Source organism: Suncus etruscus, chromosome 3 (assembly GCF_024139225.1).
Source record: "Suncus etruscus isolate mSunEtr1 chromosome 3, mSunEtr1.pri.cur, whole genome shotgun sequence".
Lineage (NCBI taxonomy): Eukaryota > Metazoa > Chordata > Mammalia > Eulipotyphla > Soricidae > Suncus > Suncus etruscus.
Window position 1 is genome coordinate 57,844,452 of NC_064850.1, and position 9,641 is coordinate 57,854,092.

Sequence of the window (9,641 nt, forward strand, 5' to 3'; positions counted from 1 at the left end):
ACTTTGTGCAGGGTGTTAGACGGGTAATCAGTTGTGTCAATACCACTTGTTGAAGAGGCTTTCCTTGCTCCATTTTGGATTTCTTGCCCTTTTATCAAGGACTAGTTGATTGTATGCCCCTTCTTCCTTCCTGATGTGTGCTTGTAAAGCTATAAATTTTCCTCTGAGTACTGCTTTTGTTGTGTTCCATAAATTTTGATAATTTGTGTCTTTTGTCATTTGTTTCCAAGAATGTTTTGATTTCCTCTTTGATTTCATCTCTGACCCACTGGTTGTTCAGTAGTAAGCTGTTTAATTTCCAGTTGTTAAAAGTTTTTCTTCTGTGTTCCTTTGTAGTCTGCGTCTAATTTCAGTGATGAGTGAAGGTAGTCTGCACTATTTCTATCCTCTTGATTTTATGAAGACATGCTTTATGGGCTAGCATGTAGTCTATTCTGGAGAATGACCCATTTGCATTGGAGAAGAATGTGTATCCAAGTTTATGAGGATGGTGTGCCTTATATCTACATCTACTAGTCCACTTTCTTCCATTTCTCTTTTCAGAGCTGTTATATTTTTGTTGGGTTTCAGTCTGGTTGACCTATCTAGGGGTGACAGGGCAGTATTGAGGTCTCCCACAATTATTGTTTTGTTATTGATATCTTTGTTCAGATTTGTCAACAATTGTATTAAATACTTTGCTGGTTCCTCATTGGGTGCATATATGTTTCTTCCTGTTGTACATATCCCTTGATTACTACAAAATGTCCACCTTTGTCCCTTACAACTTTTCTGAGTCTAAAGTCTGTGTCATCTGATACTAGTATGGCCACTTCAGCTTTTTAAAGGATGTTATTTGCTTGGATGATTTTCCTCCAGCCTTTGATTTTAAGTCTATATTTAATCTGAGTAATCAATCCAGCAGAAGACTGAATTCATTTTTTTGAGTCATTTAGTCACTTTGTGTCTCTTAACTGGTGCATTTAGTCCATTGACATTGAGACAGATAATTGTCATGGGATATAATACCATCTCTGTGTAGAGGTTTGGTGTGTCTGTTACTCTTGTCTTAAAGTAGACCTTTCAGTTTTTCTTTCAAGGCTGGTTTTGAGTCTGCAAATTTTCTGAATTGTTGTTTATCTGTGAAGCTATGTATACTTCCTTCAAACCTGAAAATGAGTCTGGCTGGGTACACTATTCTAGGCTAAGCATTTATTTCATTGATTTTTGTCACTATGTCCCACCACTGACTTCTGGCCTTGAGGATTTCTTGTGACAGGCCTCCTGTAAATCTCAAGGATGCTTTCTTGAATGTAATTTCCTTTTTTGATATTGCTGCTTTTAGTATTCTATCCCTATCTGTGGGATTTGTCATTGTGGCTAGGATATGTCTTGGGGTGCTTTTCTTTGGGTCTCTTTTAGCTGGTACTCTTCAGGCATGAAGGATTTGGTTGTATGTAGTCTTCAGCTCTGGTAGTTTCTCTGTAATGATGTCTTTGACTGTTGATTCTTCCTGGGGATTTTCTTCCTGGATCTCTGGGACTCCAATAATTCTTAAGTTGTTTCTGTTGAGCTTATCAAAGATTTATATTTTCATCTGTTCACATTCTTTGAGTAATATATCCATAGTCTGATCATTTGCTTTAAGGCTTTTTTCCAATATCTTCTGCTGTGTGAAGTTGTTATGCATCTTATCTTCCAGCTCACTATTTCTATTCTCAGATGCTGTAACCCTATTGTGGAGACTTTCCAATGAGGTTTTTAATTAATCTACTGAGTTTTTCAGACCTGTTATTTTGGTTTGGAGTTTTCTGATTTCTATCTTCATATCCTCTTGATTCTTATTAGTGTTCCATTCAACTTGATCTATGCTTTCTTTGAGTTCTGTTATCATTGTCCATATTTCTTCTCTAAACTCCACATCTGAGAGACTAACTAGGTGGTTGGCTGTTTTTGGGACATCAGAGTTGATACTTTCATTTTCTATGCCTGGTGTTGACCTGCATTATTTCCCCATTGTCATGTTTGTATTGTGGGTTTTTCTATGTGTTGTGGTGGTATTCATTGGCTAGGTGGAGTTTTCGGCTTCTAAGCAAGGCAGAGCGGCCCTGCTCCTCTGGTTACACCCTTTGTGAGCAGGACAACTCACCACAGGAGAAAGCAAGACCTTAGGGAAGGATGCCAGAGAGGATCAAAGTTCCCAAGCTGAAGCAAGCAGAGAGAAGTCCCAAGATGTCTCCCATGCTCCAGAGACTCAGCAGAGTCAGCTAGTTCCACAGTCTCTGTGCCTTCATTCAGCAATTTCAATATCCAATCTTTGATATGAGTTTTTGATACATGCAACACAACTTAATCCACACTAAGAATGCACACTCAGGAAAGTCATAGAAAACAGATACAAAGCCATGGCAGATTCTTAAGATCTCCTTCTTGCCTTTGATTCTGGACCTAATCAACTATCTTAATATGATTTTGTTTTTTTTTTTTGGGGGCCACACCTGTTGACGCTCAAGAGTTACTCCTGGCTATGCACTCAGAAATCGCTCCTGGCTTAGGAGATCATATGGAATGCCTGGGGATCGAACTGGGGTCTGTCCTAGGCTAACACTTGCAAAGCAGATGCCTTACCTCTAGTGCCACTGCTCCAGCTTCTATCTTAGTATGATTTTGAAACTTAAGTCTCCCTAGTTGTTCTTGAAACTTTAGAAGCAATTTTACTATTACTAAAAACCTCAATATATATGAACAATTTTTAGTTAAGTCTTGGATTCCTTCGGGTCCAAAATTATAATTATGCTGGCTGAAATCTGTCATTTTTGGCTTTCAGTAATTCCTTCTGAAAAAATAAAAAAAAAACTCAGAAAAACAGAACATTTCTGTCTTTCTATAATATGTACAGCTTTGAAGTAATCATGAAAAAATTTCCAAACCCTGAGATCACAGACAAACCTGAAAAATAACAGCACATTATATAAGATAAGCAAACCTCAGGGAAAATATTCTTTCAACAAAGAAACTAAAAAAAGCATTTGCCAGTAAATTACTTTATGGACACCTCTCTCCTCCATTTTACTGAGAACCTACGGATAAATCCCTTTAAAAGTTTTGGTCCCATTAATTCACCCATACAGTTTGTGGAATTTTCTATGTCCTTTTGACAATAAATACAATTTTTTTTCTTAGCTGATGAAGGTACTGCTAGTTTCCTCGAGATGACAGGATTTAGATTCTCCCATTCATCCCCAATAATGCCCAACCTATCTTTCATGTTAATAAGTAAACCAGATCACCTGAACAAACATGGTTTCCACTATGGACTCTAACCTGGTTTCAGTCTTAAGAGTTCACACTGGGTAGAGAAATATTTTGCATATTAGAATTTTCCTTTCCCAGTGCCCATACCACCTTTTTCTCTCTCCTGAGACACACAAATGGTCAAATACAGTAACATTAACTTGTGGATTTTGGGTCAAAGGCCCAGTATCAGTATTTGTACTTCAGAAGATTACTGAAAGATAGTTCCAGGTCCTGTGGGGAAGGGGAGTTCCCATGGAAGGTCGAGAGTCTATAGGTATATACTCCAAAGCAGCTTTTTTCTACTGACATACACAGAAGCAGACATACCCCTCCAGCAGATTGGCTTATCCACAGCTGGTTCTCTCACCTGCTGGCAGTGGCATAAGTGGCAGCTGGTGCTGAAGAGAAAACAGAGGGGACAGAACAGAGCATCCTGTAGACCAGAGACTTACTCAACCATTTCGTGAGCCAAGGGCTGCTCACTTTCTGGCTGCCTCATCACACTGTCACCACAGAGGTCCTGTTCCTCTGACATTGAAGGGGAAGAAATGGAGAGACACAGCAGTTAAGAGAGATTTTCACTGGCAACAAGCTGGCAGGTTGGAAGATGGTGAACTCCTGTCCTCTGAGTGACTGTCTTGTCTGCCCCCAAAAATGGAACAGAGAAGCACACTTTTTAGAAAGGGCTAATTTCTTTAAAGTAATAAATAAATCCTGTTTTGGACTGGTAGCCTGAGACATGTTTATAATCTACAAGTCTAATAAAATAGTTTAAATTTTGACCTATCCTTATCCTAAGGTGTTTTTTATTTTATTTGGCTGGTTTTTTTTTTTTTTGGCTCTGTACTTAGGGATTCTTTCCTGGAGGGGATGTGGGAGACCATCTGGGGTGCTAGAGATTAGTTTGGCTGTGTATAAGTCAAATGCCTTATCTGGGATGCTATCACTCTGCCCTCTTGCTTTGCATTTTTAAATTTTACTGTACCATTAACTAGTAAACTTATTTATCCCCATTAATGCCTTCCCAATCATGGTTTTAGGGGCTAAATCTGGCAGTGATTTGGGATTTGTGCTCAAGGATCACTCCTGGCAGGGCTTGGGGGGGGGGAACACTGTGGTGCTGGAAATATACTACCTGGCAGGCTTAGTGCAAGGCAACTATCTTTTACCCACTGTATTATTTCTCTGGCCCACCCACTCTTATTTTTTTTTTTATTTTGGGCCACACCTGGTAACTCTCAGGGGTTACTCTTGGCTATGCGCTCAGAAATTGCTCCTGGCTTGGGGAACCATATGGGACTATGGGGGATCAAACTGCGGTCTGTCCTGGGTCAGCCACATGCAAGGCAAATGCCCTACCACTGCACCATTGCTCTGGTTCCCCATTTATATATATATATATATATATTTTTTGTGGGGGGGGGGCCACACCCGGCGGTGCTCAGGGGTTACTCCTGGCTGTCTGCTCAGAAATAGCTCCCGGCAGACACGGGGGACCACATGGGACACCGGGATTTGAACCAACCACCCTTGGTCCTGGATCGGCTGCTTGCAAGGCAAACGCCGCTGTGCTATCTCTCCGGGCCCCCCATTTATATTTTTATCCTACATGGGGTAGGCCTTAGATCAGGGAATAAGACATGGTCCTTCCCCATAAAAATTCACCAAGAATGATAATTTACCTTGAAATCTATAAATAGGACATTAAACAAAGTATTAGAAAAAGCTAAGGAAGGACTCAATTTGAGTTTTCTTGGAAAAGCATAAAGAAGTTACCTGAGTGCTCGCTTCGGCAGCACATATACTAAAATTGGAACGATACAGAGAAGATTAGCATGGCCCTTGCGCAAGGATGACATGCAAATTCGTGAAGCGTTCCATATTTTAAAAAATATAATAAAGAAGTTACCTGGAGAAAATAAGAACTGAAAAACAAGGTTACGTTAAAAAAAAATCACACAATAGAGTTGTAGATACAAAGAAGAAACGGAGTAAGGAAAAGAAAAGGTCCTTCCTCTCCAAGATCAGTAGAAGAAAAGGTATGGAGCTAGTAGTGTGTTAGAAGATAAAATGGAGGTGAGATATACTTACCTGGCAAGGGAGATATCATGATCATGAAGGTGGTCTTCCCAGGGTGAGGCTTATCCATTGCACTCCGTGTAGCATGAAATAATTAACGATGGGGCTGGATGGCGATGGATGGAGGCCTTTGTGCTTAGGCCCCAGCCACGTGGCTTCATCCCCCATCCAGCTGGCAAGTTCCAGGCCCAGGTAGTCGGCGTAATCAAGACTCACTCACAGGCAGGCTTCAGGAAGAATCATCTTTATTCAGGCCCTATTCACCTCATGTGTGTGGCCTATCTCATAACCTTTTAAGCACTAGTTATTCTTGGCCCTGCATCTAAACTTCTTTCAGCCATCTTCCCTTTGGGCTCCATGCTGGTCAAAGACCAGAACACAGAAACCCAAAAGCCAGAGCGCCCAGCAGCGCAGAATGGGCAAAGAGCCAAAAGGGCAAAAAGCCAAAAAAAGGCCCGAATTCCCTTGGTCCAAGCCTTATCTACCTTTTCCCCGACCCCTCCCAGGAATGGGAGGGTCTAGCAGGTAAGGTTACACCTACTATCCGGTTTCCAAGACCCCTCCCCGAAATGGGTGGGTCTAGGGTCTTAAATAGGTACACCCACATTTCCTCCTTTTCTTAATATTTTTATGCACCAACGTAATAGAGTGAAAATTAATATACCAGCCTTTTTAAAAACATATTTTTGCAAAATATACTTTACACCTGTAACCTAAAATTCTATTAATGCTTTTTTACCAAGCACTATTTTGGAACTTTCATGTTCCTATACTTTTAAACTATATTGGGGGAACTTCATGTTCCTATACCTATTCTATACACAAGTACTGCAGCATACATGCATAACATACATTTTAAAAACAGGCTAAGTACATTAAAATACACAGTAAAACATTTTGCAATTGAAAATATTAACTTTGAAAGACAACAAAACACATTTAAATTATAAAGAAAATGACTAAGACAAAGATGCAGGTGGTTAGAAATTAGATGTTAAACTGTATTACCTCCCTTTTATTTTTAATTTTTAAACCACTAACTAACTAAAAGTTATCCCATTACCAACTATGAGTGAAATATTACTACCCACTAATTTTCTACACCTAAAACCATAGTTTAGATTAATTTGTCCCACGCTGATCTCACCACGTGGCTTTTGTAAACTTTTAAAGTTCAGATGTTGGTTTGTTCCACGCTGATCTTACCACGTGGCTTTTTTCCGTAGTTTTAGGCTCCGCTGCCGGTTTGTGATCTGGAGCGTGGATTCCAGGTTTTTCGCTTTTTCGGGCAAAGCTGAGCCCAGCCGAGCCGAGCCACTTGGAGCTTTTCGCCGCTTTTTTTCTCCGGGCGCACTTTGGATGTTCAGAGTTCCAAGTGATTTAAACTAAAAGTTCAGTTCGAAATTTCCAAAGTCGAAATCCAAATTCAAGCCGCAGGTCATTTTCAGAAAATCAGTCCATTTTTAATAGTCTTTTTTTCCTCCTTTTCCAATTTAGACTTTTAATAAGTATTTGAAGAGGCCCAGGTTTTTGTTTCTTGTAACAAAGTTTCAGTTCTGGGCCTGGGCCTGGGCTGGAGGTGATGCAAGCTTCCACCTCTCTTGTTTTATTTGCCCTTCTTTTCCTAGAAGGGGTTATGGCCATATTTGAACATGGCTTCACGTGGCCAAACCCTTTGGGCTGACTGCATTTGAAAAGAGCCAAGATGAAACAGAAGAGCAGAAATCTCACCATTTTCGCTGTTTTGTTGGGTCCAGGATTCAGTTCAAAGTTCGGAGCGCCAGATGTAGCATGAAATAATTAACGATGGGGCTGGATGGCGATGGATGGAGGCCTTTGTGCTTAGGCCCCAGCCACGTGGCTTCATCCCCCATCCAGCTGGCAAGTTCCAGGCCCAGGTAGTCGGCGTAATCAAGACTCACTCACAGGCAGGCTTCAGGAAGAATCATCTTTATTCATGCCCTGACCACCACAGGTGTGTGGCCTATCTCATAACCTTTCAAGCGTGCAGCCATTTTAGGCTTGCCCTGCGTCTTATTCTCTTTCAGCCATCTTCCTCAGAGAGCCCAGCAGGGCCAAAAGGCAAAAGACAAAAAGGCAAAAAGCCAAAAAAAGGCCCGAATTCCCTTGGTCCAAGCCTTATCTACCTTTTCCCCGACCCCTCCCAGGAATGGGAGGGTCTAGCAGGTAAGGTTACACCTACTATCCGGTTTCCAAGACCCCTCCCCGAAATGGGTGGGTCTAGGGTCTTAAATAGGTACACCCACATGTGTACCTATTTAAGGTACTGTGTGCTGACCCCTGCGATTTCCCCAAATGTGGGAAATTCGACTGCATAATTTGTGGTAGTGGGAGACTGCATTCGCGCTCTCCCCTAAAAAAATGGAGGTAAGACAAGGAAGTATAAGTCAGCATGTTGTGAAGTAAAATGAAAGTCCTTTGACCAATGCTTCTGTGTTTATGCAAAGTCTTTGGCATTGAACAATTGTGCACCAGGTTAAAGCAGTGCTATTTGATTATTTTACTATTCTATCATTCTTCTGAAATAGCCAGTTGTTGGAAAAGTGAGGGCACAGTTAGGGAATGGTTTGTGTATGTCAGAGTCTAAAACTTTCCATCCGTGGGGCTCACCTACCAGGGCAGGGTTTTTAGTAGGTGTCACTGAGCAGGTAGTGCAGGGGAGCAGAAAAACTGGGGACTGAGGGGGTGCCTGAGTGAGCAGTAGTCACTCCCACTGGGCCAGCAACTGGGGGTCCCATGCCCATCTTTCTTGGATCCTATTTGGTCCCTTGCTCCTGTGCTTTCCCTCTGGGCTGAGGACATGCCCCGTGATACCTACTGGAAAATCTGAGCTCATTGTCAACTCTGATGTCTAGTGTGGATTGAGGAAACAGACAGTACTATCATTAACTTTTTTCTTTTTTGGTAGGGGGATATAACTCAGTAATAAAGTGTATGCTTGTTCTCCCTGTGACCAAAAAACAAAATAAAAAAAATGTTTCATGAAGGTACCAGGATTTACAAAATGATTTATAGATGAGCTTCAGGCCTACAATGTTCAACACCATTTTCACTGTCCCAGTCTCTCTTCCAGCTCAGCTGTGACAGGCACAGATTACAATCTGATTATTGTAGTTCAACTCCTGCGACAGTGTTGTTGAATCTGTTTAGGTATATATTTATATCACACCCATTATGTCCACCCATATTATGAGGCCTTTGATCCCTACTCTGTTACTCCCCTCCTCTACTTCTTTCCTTACTTTTTATATATTTCTTTCTCTCTTTTTCTATTTTCATTTCTATAATCTGTAGTCAAGGCTCATCTAGGTTTGCCATCTTTGATACCGTGCATTCTCTCATCTTGTTACTTTATATACCACAGGTAAGTGAGAACTTCAATGTTTGTGCTTCTTCTGATTCACTTTACTTAACATGATGTTCTCTAACTCCAAGTAGTAGCAAACTGCAGGATTTCACCATCTCTTATAGCTTCAGAATATGCTGCAGTGTGTACATACCGCACCTAGGCATATCACTGGGCACCTAGGTTGGTTCCATAGCAGTTATTATTATGGTAAGTGTGGCTATGAATAATGGTGTGCACATATCCTTTGGAATGAGTGCCTTTGTATCTGTGGGTAGACACAGAAAGTGGAATTGCTGGGTTGTAAGGCAGCTGTACACTGACCTTTTTGTATTCCACAGACGTTAAACCAGACAGCATTTCCACCAGCAATGGGTGAGAGTTCATCTTTCACCATGTCCTTGCCAACACAGATTGTTCCCAATTTTTCTTGATATGTGCCATTCTCAGTGGTGTGAAATGTTCTCTCATTGTTTTTTTTGATTCAGATCTCTCTAATAATAATGATTATGAGCATTTTTTAAATGTGCCTATTGGCCATCCAGCTGTCTTTTTCAGAGAAATATCTGTTCAGTTCTTCTCTACATTTTTATAGGATTTTTGTTGATTGTTTTGATTACTTTATATATCTTGTATATTAACACTTTATGTGATATGTTGGAGTTTACATTCTTTCCCACCCAGATGGGTGTCTTTTAGTTTTGGTTTGCCTTTGAATATTTTTACCAGTTGACAACAACTTCCATGTCTCTTTATTACCCACCATGTGGTCTGCACAGACTTAGTTTGTTTCGCTGGCCCCTAAAGGTGTCTTACTGCACAATCTTTAATCAGAGGCAGGTTTTGTGGGCACTTGAAAAATATTTCCAACATTAGTTACAGTATAAAGTAATAATTACAATAAAATTAATTTCAGAAG

General features: G+C 40.8%; 1 non-coding gene across 1 annotated transcript; it reads left to right on the forward strand.

Annotated features, from left to right (window-relative positions):
• The first annotated feature begins 5,056 nt into the window (after nt 1-5,056).
• LOC126005605 (U6 spliceosomal RNA) lies at nt 5,057-5,163 on the forward strand. Its single transcript, XR_007494650.1, has one exon. It is a non-coding gene; the product is annotated as a U6 spliceosomal RNA (small nuclear RNA).
• Nucleotides 5,164-9,641: the final 4,478 nt, after the last annotated feature.